This window comes from Rhodnius prolixus, unplaced genomic scaffold (assembly GCF_049639745.1).
Source record: "Rhodnius prolixus isolate KJV_2025 unplaced genomic scaffold, Rpr scaffold_4, whole genome shotgun sequence".
NCBI lineage: Eukaryota > Metazoa > Arthropoda > Insecta > Hemiptera > Reduviidae > Rhodnius > Rhodnius prolixus.
In genome coordinates, this window is record NW_027411614.1 from 39934329 (window position 1) to 39946581 (window position 12253).

Below are 12253 nucleotides of genomic sequence, written 5' to 3' on the forward strand. Positions count from 1 at the left end.
GGTACGCAAACATGCACTCTCGTGGGAATATGTCGCCTTGTAAGTAGAACTATAATAATAGTAATAAAAATAATAATAATAATAATAATAATAATAATAATAAAAAGGAAGGGATTAGCTATGAGGTTAGCATACTGGACTCCTACGCGGAGGTCCCGGGTTCAAATCCAGCAGCTGACCCTTAGATTTTCTCTTCCTAGGAGCTTCTTACAGCTCACTGTCCGGTGATGGACAGTGTTGTCTGTAACGAGAGAACACTGTCCGGAGGCCGGAAGTGCACTGGAAAAAGCTCCGGGCGCCAATAACCTCAGCTGTTGATGCGCCAAAAAAATAAAATAAAATAATAATAATAATAGAGTTCAGATAGAAAGTATGACTGTTTTGACCTATTAAATATATTGAATATAACTCTATTTTTAAATACTTAATTTTATGGTTAGCTCTAAATTGTTTTAAAAAGTTTCAAGTCATTTTTCTTTAAGAAGAATGGAGCTAGAGAAATTAATCGCCACTAAGAAGTATTTGTAATTAAAAAAGTCTGTCGTAAGAATTTGCCAATTCTTTTTTCTCTCAAAATAATGTACAATCATATTTAAAGAGCAAAAAATCTTTTATTTCTCTCTACACTCAGCGAAGGCTGTTTCTAGACCAGATGACAGCATGAGTGACGTAAACTTTGTTTTATTTCTACATTATTAAAAAGGAAAAGGCTACTTTGGCCCAGAAGAATATTTCAGGAATGCAGTCTGTGTTTATTGCAATATTATTTTTCGTAAGGATGTTGTGGAATTGCAAATCAATTTAGTGGAGGATATATTTTATTGCAATATCCTTTCTAGCAAGTCCCCCCCCCCTGGATGATAACATATTTTTTCTTGTTTACTTCCTAAATAAGGTTTTAGGATAATTTATGATATTTGAAAGTAATATTGGTTTAATGTACTTCACTATGAACCCCAGTTTTTCTCTTAATTCTTTATGCGATCTGAGCACCTGTACAGGTGTTCTCACTTACTTGAGTTAATTTACACAATCCATTTTCGGCTGCTGAAAGCGCAGGTTTTGTCAATGATTAATAATACCAAAATAAGTCTTTTAGCTGCACTGGAATTGGCTTTACAGCTGTGGAGTATGTATTTAGACACTGCATATCCCTTACGAATTTAGATATGTAGGAATCGAACAAGATGAAGAATGTGAATAAAAAACAAGATTAATAAGAACAACTGGCAACAGTTATTATCACTGTAACTATTAAACCTTGCACATAAAGTTATACAAAAATGCATTAAAAAGGAAACGGAAACAATCTTAAAATGTATATTCTTTGAATTTAACAACTTTCAACAGAACATCCAATGAATTTCTTTGAACAGAATAACTTCTAATAACTTAGAAAACCATCTGATACAAAGAATATAAGTCTCAAAAAACAATAACAACATTCAACGTTAAATTTAGTTTAAAACACAAAAAATTAATGGAGACCCCTTCTCAGAACAACTTCACTGCTTGCTAGTTAGAACAACTTAAGAAAGGCAACATTCCATTTTTTTGTCCTAACCACTTTCAGTAGTGTTGGCAGACTCTGCAAGTGCAGCCCCCTTTCAACAGCATTCACAGTCGCTGACTTACTCAGCCAATATCTGCACCAAATAAAATTTAAGTCTAACACCTTTGCAGACTGAAACAGAGAGATGAACTCTTCGTTGTAATTAACGACAACTAAACCTCCCAATAAAACAAGGATCAAGAATATTTTTTGGGATCTTCGTGTCCATGATGGTAAGTCCGCCTAAAAACAATAATATTTCTGCCTGCACAACCAACCCTAAAAAAGTACATAGGACCCAAGGCTAAATTGCTGTAGCAATTATTCCACTCAAAGCAAAGGAAAAATTAGTATCTATCACCTTGGTTGGCCAGAAAAATGGGTTTTGGGGTAAGGACAACCCTATTTAGGTCAGAACTAAATTTTACAACTAAGAAAGGCCTATTTCATCAACTCATTGCTAAAAATATAGGAAAATTTAGGAGTTATCATCTAGGTTGGCCAGAAAAATGGGTTTTGGGGTAAGGACAACCCTATTTAGGCCAGAACTAAATTTTACAACTGAGAAAGGCCTATTTCATCAACTCATTGCTAAAAATATCACTTAAATCTCAAAGGCGAGAAACCTTTACCTTCCAAAAGACGAGAATGCTGGTTTTATTATCTGCACAACAAGCAGTCCCCCAAAAAGTGGCCTGTAGATTCCTGAGACTCGCCACAGTGTGCTCAATTTAGTGACTAAATAAAGCTACAGCCTAGTATTTTTTGGATTCGGCAAAGCCAAAGGCAAATTCCAAAAGATCATCTAACACACTTTCATTTGTACGCTTCCGTTATGAGTAGACAACGAAGAATTAACAAATAACTCCAAAAAAAAAAAGAAGAAATTATTGCCAACTTCAGTTTGTTTTTGCAGTCATCTTTAGAGGTTGTCTAATGACATTGCGCATTGATTCCAATTACAAAAACGCTTTCATTACAGTTAAACTTTCTGTTGTTTTTAAATGAATATTTCATGTCCTGGGCCGGGAAGTTGTAATACCGAAACGGAGTGTCAGATGTGAGCTCACTGTAAGCATTGATGTCTGAGATATTTTTCATAAACGAATTGCTTTTACGGCAAGAAAAATAAATCATGACACAGGAGGCTGGTAATAATTTATAAAAAGTTTATAAATTTATAAAACTCATTAAAAAAAATATATATATTAATATATATGTCACGTCTCATATTAACTACCCAGTCTCAGTGTTCAGTTTTTTCTTCTTAAGCTTAAAAAATTGTAAATTATGGTGGTTTGGCGAAAACTTTAAAGTAGAAAAAATTGAGCTAGACAACCACGGCAGACTAGATTTTTTTATATTTTCTCCTTAAATGCATAACCATAAAGGAAGATAAAGTAATAGAAGTAAAGACACTACTATAGCGGCGCCATCCAGCAGGAAACAGGAAAACTTTATGATATTAGAGCTGGGCTGATATTATATATTTATAGATACAAGAAAGAGAGAAAGAGAGGATATGGCTATATTGGTGAGAGCAGAGCAGCAAGAAACGTGAAGAAGGACGCTCATGTATGGCCAGTGCTGTGTTAAGCGCTGTGTTGGTTTGGCAGTTTTTACTAGAGCTTGGCGTTTACAGCGGAGCACCACGCATTTGCCGGCCGTTTGTGGACAAAAGAAGATAAATAGAACAGAATCTCGGCCTCACCCATCCTCCTACAGCGCTGGCGAGGGCTGTTAGTGGCCCTGTGACATACTGCAGTTACAGAAGAGATTGATGCCCTTCGGGTTAAGGAGTTAAATAAAAAGTAATGGTCCTGCTCCCCAGATGGAATGACAAACCCTGGGATTTTGGACCAACTGAGAGGCCATTTGCCCCCCTAATGCCTGCAAAATGCTCATTTTCATTTTGGATTACGGATTGCAACAATCGCGTTAGGGGATTTATTAAATTTATTATTATTAAACTAAAAGTTTTAAGTTTTAGTAGCAGCACCTTACTGGTTTCTAAAAATATTTAGTCCTTTAAAGTCTTTCAAAAAATTGTATAAAGTCTCAATTGCTGTCATCCAAAACAAACTTCTGATGTGAAATATGAATTAACAAACATTGTTTTGCAAAGGAAACAAACATTTTTTATTTTATACAATTGTAGCCCGACTACAAACAAAAAACCTCTGCAGAAAAAAAAAACTTTTTACTGAAGTTAGTGTACAAGCTGTTGCTTTGTGAATAGTGAATTTTCAAAATATTTGGCAGTTGTTTAAGAAGTAAAAATATTTTGAATACCGTATAAATATTTGCGACTGATTGATCCGTAAAATTAGCGGTGCAATCTACATATTGTAATTTTATTATTTATCTCATAAAATTTTAGTTAAAAATTTTTCTCTTTTGAATTATCCTAGAATTGTCAAATTTTATTGTAGTTTCCGAGGTAATAATAATGTATTTTTTTTTTTATTTATGTAAGAAGGGACAAATGTGTGGTACAAATCTATTACCAAAACCCACGTTGGCATGTGTTTTTGCCCAATGTCATTACATTTCACAAGCTTAGTTGCCCACGGGTTCAATTCCTTAAAACAAATGGTAGAAAAGTATGTTTGCCGTTTGTCTCCGTCAAGGTCTCCTAGATTGGTGTATAGATCAAATAAAGAAAGCAACAAAATTGCTGGCATTGCAGCCATCTAAGGGCTCTAGCTTTTTCTGAGAAGCACGTCTCCATCACTCATTCAAAATTTCCTCAAGACTCGTTCAGCATCATCTAGTCACCACATGTGTGGTTAATCTCTTCTCCTTTTGCCACCTGAATGGCCAGCAAAGAGCAGACTTCAGTGACATTCCATAGCATCAGAATTGTTTAGAGAAATATTTTAAAGGCAGCCAGTATGTAAAAGCAGATATTTAAGTATTTGGTCGGCCCTTTGTAAAATTAAAGGGAGAAAAAGTGAAAGACTAATTCCAAGCACGTTGCTACAATCTGATTACTTTCTAACGTGTGCCCCTTTAAAAACGAATCCTGAATTCCTAATCCGCCATTCTTTTGTTTAGCTTGAAGGCAGCCAAGAGAAGAACTGTAGTAATAAATCGAAAAGCAGTTAAGTTAATTCCTCGCCTGTGTGTAATTACAAATATAGCGCAAGTCTAGATGAAAGAACAATTATTGATGTTAATTTCTAATGCAAGTGATTGTTAAAAAAAAGTCTTCACAATTTTACAGTTCTTAGGTAGTAATGTCACGGTATTTAGAAATTAATTTTATTTTTTTTCTGTATCTGTATAGGAACATAATTATTCAATCAAAAGAAGCATGAGCGTCGCCAGCGTCTAAGCTAGAAGACACCTAAAAGTACAACGAAGAAAGTAGACAGAATAAAGAAGTAACAACAGTATCATCAAAGAAATAATTGCTGAAAAATAGTTTTTAGGTTCATTAGTAATTTATAAACATTGTTTTAATGGAGTGAATCAACACAACTTAGCTAAGTTCAATCATATTGCTAGTCCATTTAACCTGGAAAAAGCGCTCTACTTTATTGGACTAACTTAGTTAAAGAAAAAGCAGAGGTATTTTCGTTGGGTAAATACAAAACTTTATATTAATTCAACATCCACAAATTATAATATTAATTGAAAGAAACGACAAGAAAAAGAATATTGTTCGTTCATAAAAAAAAGTAATAATATTAAAAGAAAAAAATAAAATAAAACATAAAACATATTTTTTGCACTAAATAAAGTAATAACAGTTTTTATTGACATTATAAAATGAAATAACTAGAAGTTTAAAATAAAATAAAGGCAAAAAAACTAATTTTCTTCTCTTTCTGGTAATTAAAAATAAAAAATTCTAATTAAAAGGTAGTTTCTTGTTTAATTTGCAATAACAATGTTCTATTGTTATCAATTTATTGTTTAAATAATTTAAATGTCTAGTGTTAATAAAGTAATATTTATAAGCTATATTTATATTTTATGTTAACAATATATTGGTAATTACTTTTTCTGTTTTAAATAATATGCATCTTATCACTTTAAATTGTATAATCCAATATTTTTTCTTTCTTGTTAGCATTGATTTAGAGTTACTTAGATTCAAAATATTGGGTCCAGCTAGCCATTACATATTCTTCAGTACCTTTCCATTCATTACAGATCAAAATGCTTCAAAGTTGTTTTTGAAGGGTTATTTCAAAATATCCTCAAGATCAGATGAAGATGGCCAAAGAAACAGTTGTGAAAATAACTTAGATGCTTGGCAAATGTTGGGGTTTTACTAGTGAGAGTTTTTTTAATGAAGAGCTTTGAGAAACTTTGTCCAGCCTGTCCGTTGTAGAACCATTGACTTTCCCAGTAAAATTAGAACATCTTCCGAAATTGCATGCTTTTCATGGCCACCATTTCAGGACCTCCTTTAAATTTTGAAATTATTCATAATAGTCACCTCCCAATGGAGGCAACCATTTTTGCTCGCGTTGAGAAACAAAGTGTGTACTAATATGAAAGATGACTAAAGTCCCTAGTACAGATTGTTTTCAAAATAGCATTGCTATCTTGTAGAAAATTGATTGTTTTCTACAAGACTGGGAAGAAGAAAAGTTTGTGTACAAAGTTGAATGACTGCATGGCTGAAATGTTTTCCACGCTAATTACTTTATAATTACACATTATGGCCATATCAGAATGAAATCAACCCTAATAAAACCAAAATTAACTTGCAACATATGTGGACGGTATTAAGGTAATATTTTAATTCAGTTCAAAATAAAGAGATTTGTAATGTATAAATAAAAACCACTTTTTTTAGCTTCAGTTTTCCTACTTTTTATTTCTTTTTAGCCAACATTTTGATCTACATGATAATCTTAATGGCTATCTGGATTTTAAAATTGATTATAAATATTATTTAGTACATAATAAATGTTCGAAAATGCCTTCCAGCCTACCATGTCGATAAAATCCGTTTTATTTTAAGGGAATATAGAACGACCGTTAAACCTGTGTAAAAGTATGAATTTTTATTTGTACTTTCCTTGAGGCATTAGACAACCTTGGGCGACACAAACATGTGGGGATCAGATGAAGTGAATTTCACTATATAGTCAAAACTTTTAAAGTCAAATTTCACTCTGAATTATACTGTGAGAAATTTAATGGTAGAAAGCATAAATATGATTAATAAATTCCAATTTGCCAAATTTTGAGGTTAATACAAGATATATTATACATATATATGTTTTAAGAAGTTATACTTCAGAAAAATCTTGAGATTAAACGTCAAAGATTTTAAAAAGAAATTGGAGTGTTGAAAAGAAAAGAAGAATTGATCAGGGAAAAAACGAGATAGAAAAAGGAAGAAAAGAAAGAGGCTATTCAAACTTTGATATGAAAAGAAATAACTTTCGAAAGATTCCTGGCCCTTTCATACAAATGTACATACATACAAATGTTTCGACAAGTAGCAGATAAAAAAGAAAATTTCCCTATGAATTATGAAAGGCAGAATACAAATGTAGCCGTGTACGAGCAAAAACTACGAGGGAAAGAGTTTTCCCTAAGCCCTTACCCCTCCGCCATACACGCAATGTCTTATAAATGTACTTTAGTGTTTGTAAATTTGGTAATATTTCATATATGCATCAAGTTTGCAGGCTAAAAAAAAAAACTCATGAGTGCAGTGAATTATTTTTGTTTTTATTAGTTTCACTAACTTCACCCTGTCGGATTTGTTTGAAGCTGTGCTTAAACTTCAAGAAGAGCTCAACAATATCACATAATGGGCCATGGAAAATAAGCTTACCCTGAATGCAGAGAAGACCAAAGCAATTGTTATTGGCTCCAACTCACTCCTTAAATCATTGGCTTCTCTTCCTAATATTTTCCTATATGACGTCCCAATAAAATATTGTTCCTCTGTGAAGAACCTCGGTATCACTTTTGATCAAAATAGGACACGTCCTGGAAAAACCATATTCTTCAAATCTCTCGCCGCTCCATCCACATCCTAAAGCAGTTTAATAATTACCGTCACCTTTCTCCAATTAAGACCCGGCAACTCCTAGCTTCCTTTCTTATTTTCTCCCATTTCGACTACGGGTGCTCAATGTATAGCTCAATGCATCAAGTTTGCAGGCTAAAAAAAAAAAACTCATGAGTGCAGTGAATTATTTTTGTCTTTCTGATGATCTCAAAGCTAAGTTGAACGCCTCATGAATTGCTTCATACGATTTATTTTTAGTATTCCCAGAGACTCGCATTTCGCACTACTACGATGAGTTGAAGTGGTTTTTTTCCTGCATATCGCCGCCAGTACTTTTTGGCTTCATTCCTTTTCCAAGTTATCCACAATCTCAAAGACCATCTTATATTTTTCAACTCTTCAAATTCTCGATCCATTCTCGTAATACTAGATCTCGTTCGTCTTATCTCTATATTCCCTCACACTGTACTTCATCCTTTGACAAATCTTTCCCATTTCGCGCTACTTCTCTCTGAAACTCCTTTACTTCATCAGACCGCCAAGCTCCTGCCCTGTCCATCTTTAAATCCCTTCTGTTCAATTATATCCTTTCTACTCAGCTTACTCCGAAATAATAATTGAATGCATTTATTTCATTTATTGTTATTTTTATTTTTGAAAATACTTGCTTATTTTTTGTATATAACAATTAAATTTAACAATGTTAAATATCTAAAATACAGGCCAAACCGTTAGGGCCTCCGAATTGTACATGCTTTTATTTAGGATACAATAGTCCTAGGATAATAAATTTATTTTCTTCTTCTTCTTCTTGACTCCTCGCAGAAGGAAGATTTTGAATGCGTACAGACTTTTGGATTTCAGCTTTCTAGCTGTATTTTTGAAGGAGATATGAGGTGATACAGTTTGGGAGCTTTAAATTTCAATAATATCTCTAATTACTGTATCTCCTATCTTATTGGTGTAAAGCTGTAGAGGATTTCGCAGCTTAGTTAGGCTCGGTGGAGAATAAATATATAATTGAATACATAATTCGCCGTCTTAAACGAATGCGAAATCAACCCTAAAGTTTTCTATCGGATTTAAATCCGCACTGCATGCTTGCCATCTAAATGTTTTATATTGTTTTAATTTTAATTTTGAACTTAATAATTTTTCTGGTCCAATCTGAAATCCTCTAATGATTTTAAATATATATACAGTCGACTCTCGATAAATCGAAATCCAAGGGACTATAAGAAAAATTCGAATTATCGAGACTTCGAATTATCAAGAAGGGGAAAAAAAATTATTAAGAGTTTTTATTATGTATATATGTATGTACATACGTATATTGAAAATACGTATGAGCTTACCTAAGTTTTAGACATATATATCCTCAAGTAAAAAAGTAAAAATAATGAAAACGACAAAAAAGAACAAAAAAATTACATATGTATTAAAATTTTTATAAATAATAATATACATATGTACCTAATTAAAAAAATGAAGAACAGTTTTTTGTTTCAATGTGGCTTGACTTAGTCAAGTGACTTAGAATTGTAGAAAGCGTTGATGGTGGAATATTGAAAGTTTAGGCGATATCTTTTGTTTCGAACCACTTTTCACGGCCGCGATACTGTTTTCTTTGTCGGACACAGTAAGGGAGACGTACTTCCCATCGTGACAAACTAAGAAAGAGAATTGGAAAGTTAAACTGGGCTGAAAGGAGGGAAACATTACGCAGGAAATGAACAATACGCGGAAAATGAGAAGTAAACATTATTAGGGAAAATTCGAATTATAAAGAGGTTGAAGCGGCCTCGTTCGAATTATAGAGCCTTCTCTCCCCCTGTTGTTAAGAAAAGGATTTCGAATTATCGGGCGTATCTAAATACACTGCATTTTTTCGATTTACCGAAGTTAACAGCTGTAGAGTTCGAATTATCGAAAAATTCGAATTATCGAGAGTCGACTGTATATAGTGAAGAAGTAATAGTAGTTTGTTCTGCAGTTCATCAAGTGGATGAAGGAGTTAAAATTGCGTCAGAAGAGACAAATTGTGTAGAGAAGGAAATGTAGGTGGTTAAGTAAATTGCACTACTAATTGGTTCCTGTCTCCTTGCAGCATCCTTTTCTCATTTTCCTTTAAAAACATTAGAACAAGTTATCCAATTCCCAGAGTACCACTAATCTAGTAGTAAAATTACATCTAGAACAAGGTCAAACCTTAATTTTTAATTAAAAACACAAACAAGGACAAAATTATTAATTTATTTTTAATCTCCATCCTAGTTTTACTGAAAAAAAATCAGAATTATTTTGTTTTTTATTGTATTTACTCGTGCTAAATTTCTATTCATTTTGAAGGAGCTTTTGGCGATAAGGATTGAGAAAAATAAAATAATTTTCTATGCATAAGACAGCGAAATTCCTGTGCTTAAATGTTAAAAAATACTGTTTTATCTGCGTAACAATCTCTGCCTGATTCTACCTCCTATATATTTAACTCAATTCATTACTGACTGATCATCAATAAAAAAAATAGCAACGTGATTAAATATAAGTGAATTGTTGCGGTACAATCAATTAGATAATGAAACGAAGTGCAATTTGGCAAGACTAAGTTCTTCCCTTCCCTTTTCATCCAGAATGTCTGTTGTCTTTCATCCTCTCTTTCTACTTTGTTTCTATAAAAGAACTCCTTTGTTCAAATTTTAATTCCTATTACATTGTTCTTGTAAGAGAAGGCAGCCGTTACGGCTGGACCCTCTGAACGCTCCTTTGTGAACTGTTACACATAACCTTTCTTTATTCTATTTTATTTATTTTTGTTGTAAAGGAAAAAAAAAGCTTCAAATCGAATTATCTAAATTAAAATTACCTAATTCAATCTCAGTCAAAGCAAAGATTGTAATATGATTACTAAGAAAACTATGTGCGGGCAGGTAGTGGTTATATAAGCATATCTGTAAGTAGGAAATCACAAGTTCGAATCATGCATTTACCTCCTTTTTATCTGTTACAAAAAGTGCTAATAGTAAATGAAGTTGAAGATTATGGTAGCGAGAATTGTTGTCAGTATTTTAAAGTGCTTAACAAAGGTGTTTGTAAGTTATGGCCTGAAAAGTGTATTGAAGTTAAACGTAGCGGGAGTTCTGTACGAAACATCTGGATCAATTTACCTCTTCTGTAATGAGGAACATTGAACCTTTCAGAGTGGAGAAAGGAGAAAATCAGGTAAATTCTCTTCTTTTCATGTATTAGATACTCTTTCATGGGCGATATGTTTTGCCGTGAAGTCAACTTTTTTATAAGCGGTTGGACGTTTGGTCAACTAGAGACGAAAGTATTCTCTGTTCTTTTTTTAAAAAAAACAATTTTCCGCCGTTTTCCTCAAGGGCGATACAAGCAACTTTTCTTATCCTTTAAGTATTTCATGTATCCTGTACTTAAATATTATGCGCGTTAGGGGGGAAGGATGAATTTAATTCTAGGGCCAACACAAAGAGAAAGATCTGTGGTTCTTGAGGGTTAAGATAGTTTTTCAAACGGAGAACATTTGGAGTATTTGATTGTAATGAAGAACGACAGAAAAAAAGAAAGTATTTTCGGTTAGCCTGGATGTGTGCAAGCCTTTGAGTAAAACGGATTTAGAGCTCCAAATGGTGGGCGATTATAGAAGAATATTCCTGTTCTTTCTCATACATTGTTACCAAAGTGGTTATTGAGATAGTGAATGAGTTGGCTATTTTGGGTTCTTTTTCACTGTTTTGTGGTTCTGAAGTAGCAATTTTGCGATAGAGAAATTTAAAGAAAAAAACTCAAGAATAGAACTACTACAGAAACTTTCGCGTTTTTTTCTTGTTTTAACTTATTCTGTTAAATCGATCGTCAAAAGAAATTGAATATATGAACCTTGAAGCCTTTTTGACGGCAGGTTTGCGAATAGTTGAATCTTAATTTTCATTCTCTTTTATCTTATTTGTGCTAACAGGGAAATGTAAAGTAGAAATTTACAGAATCATGCAGCACAGAGTTGTTTGTCTGTGAATATGTCAATAAAGCGCTTTGTATTTTCCGGGTCAGTTATTAAAAACGGAAGTCATCAATGAAACAGCATTATGAGATAAAAAGCAAGAATAATGGCAGACACAAAGAATTTATTACTTGAGTAATTGAAAATAGAAATGTACAAACAGTATTTTTAATAAAGTTTATTAATAGTTGACAAACGAATTCGTTCGCTTCCCTTCTACGAGGGTCGTTTGAAAAGTCCGTGCAAAAATAAAAACTACTTAATTTTTTGGGGTAAACCTTTTTTATTTTTCAACATAGTCTCCTTTTAGGCTTATACACTTCGTCCAACGCTGCTCTAGTTTGTTGATCCCTTCCGAATAATAGGATTTGTCCAAGTCTGAAAGATAGCCATTCGTTTCTGCAATCACCTCCTCGTTTGAATAAAATCTTTTTCCCGCCAGCCATTTCTTCATATTGGGGAACAAATAGTAGTCCGAGGGAGCCAAGTCTGGAGAATAGGGGGGATGTGAAACGAGTTGGAACCCTATTTCCATTAATTTTGCGACCACAACTGCTGAGGTGCGTTGTCGTGATGGAAAAGGACTTTTTTGTGGGCCAATCGTGGGCGTTTTTCTTGCAGCTCGGTTTTCAAACGGTCCAATAACGATGAATAATATGCACCTATAATAGTTTTACCCTTTACCAGATAGTCGATG

General features: G+C 33.3%; 1 protein-coding gene and 1 long non-coding RNA gene across 3 annotated transcripts in view; both read right to left on the reverse strand.

The window, feature by feature from the left end:
- LOC141455867 (uncharacterized) overlaps positions 1 to 8744 on the reverse strand; it is a 17315-nt gene extending 8571 nt beyond the window's left edge. The window contains exons 1-2 of the long non-coding RNA XR_012459499.1: positions 7590 to 8744; positions 7359 to 7516 (exon numbers count right to left, since the gene is read on the reverse strand). This is a non-coding gene — a long non-coding RNA (uncharacterized lncRNA). The remainder of the gene's footprint in view (positions 1 to 7358; positions 7517 to 7589) is intronic.
- The window catches only part of LOC141455859 (neurotrimin-like), a 433945-nt gene that overhangs the window by 41154 nt on the left and 380538 nt on the right, over positions 1 to 12253 (reverse strand). The gene's annotated exons all lie outside the window — the stretch shown is intronic.